The sequence below is a fragment of the Octopus bimaculoides genome, chromosome 3, assembly GCF_001194135.2.
Source record: "Octopus bimaculoides isolate UCB-OBI-ISO-001 chromosome 3, ASM119413v2, whole genome shotgun sequence".
In the NCBI taxonomy this organism is placed as follows: Eukaryota; Metazoa; Mollusca; class Cephalopoda; order Octopoda; family Octopodidae; genus Octopus; species Octopus bimaculoides.
The window spans coordinates 148202216-148207388 of record NC_068983.1 but is presented as its reverse complement, the minus strand read 5'-3'; the positions used below and the strand labels follow the sequence as shown (position 1 = coordinate 148207388).

Here is a 5173-nt window from a genome sequence, read left to right as displayed (position 1 = left end):
CCGCCACCACCACCACCGCCACCACCAAAGGCACAAAAACGAACAATAACAACAGAAACAACAGCGAATGCAATAACACTTTCAGCAGAAAATGTAATAACTGCAACACCAGTAAACAGGAAGTGAAACAACAACTGTGACAAGCATGGCGTACGAAGGAAATAACAGTTACGTATACAACAGCATCAACAACAAGTGGCTGTGCAACGCCGCGCTTATAAATGCATGCACGCCGATATTATTAATCCTAGCCAATCATTCACATAAATAAACTACAGCAAACTTGAAACAATACCAACAGTAGCATCAATAACACCAACAAGATCCACCAGTCACGCTAAAAATAGCAGTTACGTTTCGTTCAAATTATCTTCTATTAACATAAATCAGAACATGTTAGATTGTGTAACTTTACGTAAAAAGGGCGAATTGGCACAATCGTTTGAGCGTTGAAGAAAGCCTTACAGTTTTCTTCCGGCTCTTTACAATCTGAGTTCAAACCTCATCGAATTCAAATTTGCCTTTCCTCCCCTCCTGTGAGATCGAAAAAAAAAACGTACCTATCAAGTGAAGGGTTTGTTGTATTGACTACTCTGCATCTGTATATATCGCTGGCCTTGCGCTTAAATCAGGAACCAAAATACTGCTCTACGTAACCTTAAAACATGAAGGAATAATAACGGAAATGTCGAGGCTGAAATACTTTTGATTGTAGATCTGTACGATTTGAGTTAATCTGGGAATACATGAAACAACAACCACAATAACAACAGCAGCAGCAGAAGCGTAAACGGTACTAGCGTCATTATTACGGTAATTCATATGGAAGCTTTTACGTGTTCACACAATCTGCAAGAAACAGCACAGGTTGGATAATCGGTGACACGTTTTCTGTAACAGGATGATTCAGGAGCTAACCAGCAGCACCACCACTACCCCCACTACTACCACCAACAACTACAACATCAACGTGACTACCCATAATAGTTTGAAATTTTGGCACAAAACTAGCACTACAGCAATATATGACTGACAAATCTGCATTACTCTATTGCTTATTTCATGTTTTTACTTGAACTTGACAAGTGTTTCTACGTTGTAGTTGGTTCCTCGATCTTTCATTTTTTTATAACGATGGCGCAGTGTGAGAGGGCAATTTAGCAGCTATTTGCAGTAGACAGTTTGACTTTTGCTGAGATATCTTCTACGCTTCAAATTTCTTGTGTTGTATGGTTTGGAAAAGAAAATAAATGAAAGATTATTTATATAAATTTAAATCGACTACTAAACGCCTTCGTTCGCAGTATACTCTTCCGCTTGCTCTCTCATATGTCGGTTACATCGACACTTTTGCTCAGCTGGTACTTATTTTATTGTCCAGAAATGGACAAAAGGGGAATTGTCGTCTTCGGTGCAATTTGAACTCGTCCAGCGTGCTAACGATTCTATTAGCTCGCCGGATTACTGTTACTGCCAGTATTAACAATAAAGCAACAACAATAATGAGAACAACACTTTCATCATCACTATCAATATTCTTGCTTACAACACTAGCGTCAACACTATCGACAACATAGTATACAGAACGACCCTCGTAATAATCACGAACATGGTAGGAGCTTCCATGATATTGGTATGGAAAAGGATATTTGTTCAACAAAACTACCATCGACACATTCATTGGTAACATCGATATGAACAGCAAATACATGAACAGCAGTAACTGGAACAACAGAATCAACTGCAGCAAAATAACAATAAAAATAATACAACTATCGCTCCCATCATCAACAACATTGCCATCATTTCCACTATTACTGTCAACAACAACAACAACAACAACAGCATCAAAACTAATAACTGCAGCAAGAAATAAAACAAAATTATAATTATAGAAATATAGAAAAGTAGGAGAAAGTAGTTTTTTTACTCTTCACCACCATTGCCAAAGCATAGAACTAACGCAATATTTACCACTACCACCATGAACAACAACAACAACAACTACTACTACTACTACTACTACTACTACTACTACTACTACTACTACTACTACTATATCTTCTTCTTCTTCTTCTTCTTCTTCTTCTTCTTCTTCTTCTTCTTCTTCTTCTTCTTCTTCTTCTTCTACAAATACAGCAATTACAAAAGAATCCAAGTGTTACCGGTAAGGAGTTAGGAGAGAATATTTTTCCGAGCTTAAAAAATTAGCATTTAAATGAATCAAAACGGATAGGAATTAGTTAATGGAACGGTTTTGCTACAAGTGTTTAAGTCTGAACTACTTTAATCGAAGTTTTATTAAATAGAACGTTGCAAAGAATTTGTTTCTTACTGTGTAATGAAATATAATAGATTCCTTAAGAACTAATGCCTGTACATTGATTACATACATAAAGCTCACGAGTCACAGTTGGACGCGTGTATGAAGTGTTGGCCTTTAAGCCAAGAGCTGATCAGTTCGGAAGCAGCCTTACGCTTGCAACTGAGACAATTCGCATAGATTGACTTTACTTGTCTATAAAGAAGTGGCATGATGATATAACACTTTTTGCCGCAAACTGTGGAAATGACTACAATAATAGAGTGCTATTCTTGGTATTTAGTCCCAGCGGAGTAGATATAGCATCAAAGAAACCTGCCTTGCTTTCTTTTTTTCTTCTTTTGTGGCCAGGGCCATAACATCAGCTCTCTTCTTTGCTGAAATGGTAGGATATGATTCTGAAAATATAGTCGCACTGGATTATGAGCCCGTCTGTGCAATGTACCTGTGAAAAAGACAGGATGGTCATGACTGAAAGGTTTTTTAATACAGGTTAATTGAATCAGGAATGACATTAAGTCTGCTAATACTCAACAATATATCACTGACAGATCTGCATTACTCTATTGCTTCCTTCATGTTTTTACTTGAATTTGACAAGTGTTTCTACGTTGTGGTTGGCTCCTAGATCTATCATTTTTTTTTAATGTGGCGGAGTGTGAGAGGGCAGTTTAACAGCTATTTGCAGTAGACAGTTTGACTTTTGCTGAGATATCTTCTACGCTTCAAATTTCTTGTGTTGTGTGGTTTGGAATAGAAAATAAATGAAAGATTATTTATATAGATTTAAATCGACTACTAAACATCTTCGTTCGCAGTATACTCTTCCGCTTGCTCTCTCATAACACACACACACACACACACACACACACACACGCACCCAACATACACACACGTCTATCTCACACTTTTCCATTGAAAATATCGTGTGCATTACACGTTCACAAATATACATGCATCAAACATACAATCATATATACACACACACACATACATACACACACACACACACACACACGAGGTTTGATCAATTAATATCCGGACTGTTGCCATGGTATCGAAACTAAAGCACGCAAAGATTGACCTTGACTTCTGCTGTGCATGTGCACTAAGTTTTAACATTCTAGCTCATTTTCGCTGTTTCCCGCAGTGCTTCCGATCGACGCATTGACAATGACAGAGAAAGTTGTCCCGGCCATACCTGCTCGGAGACATACGCAAAGTTGTAGAAAGTGTATGGAGAGGAGTGTATGAGCCAGACACAAGTATATGAATGGCTCAGACGTTTCCAAGATAGCCGAGATAGTGACAGACGTTCTGGGAGACAACACAGCCACTGAGAAAAACATCGCAGACGTGAGTGCAGCTGTGAGGGGAAATCGTCGAATCACCATCTGTGAGTTATCAGAGGATGTGCAAATTATCTACAGTTCAGTTCAGTCCATTATCACTGAAGATTTCAGTATGAGACGCGTGTCTGAGAAGTTTGTGCCGAAACTGCTTTCAGCTAATCAACAAGATTGTGTTCAGAACGATAAAAACTTTTTGAAAACTTTGCGTAGGCCTCTGAGCAGGTATCGCCAAACTTTTGGCAAAATTTGATGCAGATTCTCTGGTAAAATTTCTCCGTCATAGTCAATGCGACGAACACACACTACATAAGTTACTTCCAAGCACTGGTGTATTCAGTAGAAGTGAGCTAGAACGTTAAAACTTAGTCCCGAATTGCTATCGATAGTCCAGGCTATTAAGTCTGAATGTGGCTCCTGCGGTCGACTGGGAGGGGTCGAAGGCAACTTTGACCCTGTGGAACCCATTGGCCGTGGGACATATTGTGTTTCATGGCTTCCTAAAAATGGCCGGGTCCAGATGCCCGGTGATACTTGAGGGACGCCCTCAAGAGTTACATGAAATAAAGTTTCTCGCTCAAACGGACCACGGGCCACCGGAACTCGAACTCACAAACTTACAATCGTGAGCGCCAAGTAACCTTGCCAGTTAGCCACCTGCCTTCACATGGTATATATATATATATATATATATATATATATATATACAGGGTGTGATAGGTAAATTGTCGGCATTTTATATTTTTAATTTCGCGCGTGCGCAATGTTTGTTTTTCATTTTGTCGACTGCATAATATAGTAGGATCAGTTGGGCACGGTCTGTGAGCAAAGCAGAACCATGACGCAGTTCACTCTCTCAGAAATCTGGAAACGACATGCTGTACTGCTTGATATTCGCACTGGAAGCTCCAATACGAACATTTCATAGTGTTTGGCTGTCAATCTGAGGACATGTACCTCGAGTGATAAAAATCAAACGCCCAGCCAACATCTTGGTGCTTAGAGTGAACACTACTGATGGCCTCCATTTGGCCTCAGACTCAACCCGGAGATCTACATCAAGTGCCTGGCGGTGGTAGTGCTGCCAAGGGTGAAGAGGGTGGCTGCTAGAAAACCCTATGTCTAGCAACAGGACTCTGCACCATGCCACACAAGGAGAAAGAACCAGTCATGGTGTTCAGACAATTTGTGTGACCCCATCACTCTTAACATCTGGCCAGCTAACTCCTCAGACTGCAACCCCCTTGATTATATTGTGTGGATGAATAGAAAGCGGTGATTATGGCAGCATTCATCAACAAGGAGACCATCAAGAAGAGTGGCATGAAGTTCAAAAGTCGTTTCGAGGCCGAGGTTGAAGCCAATGACGATTTTATTGAATGAATTTTCTCTTTAGTATTTCAGGATATATTCATGTAATTTTGGTTAATATATCTGTTAAAATGAGATTGCAGTGTTACTTTCATTTCTTCGTAATTTAGACGACAGTTTATCCACCTCA

At 39.6% G+C, this 5173-nt stretch overlaps 1 protein-coding gene across 1 annotated transcript in view; it reads left to right on the top strand.

Annotated features, from left to right (window-relative positions):
* The window catches only part of LOC106878504 (aquaporin-4), a 308309-nt gene that overhangs the window by 206857 nt on the left and 96279 nt on the right, over window positions 1-5173 (top strand). The gene's annotated exons all lie outside the window — the stretch shown is intronic.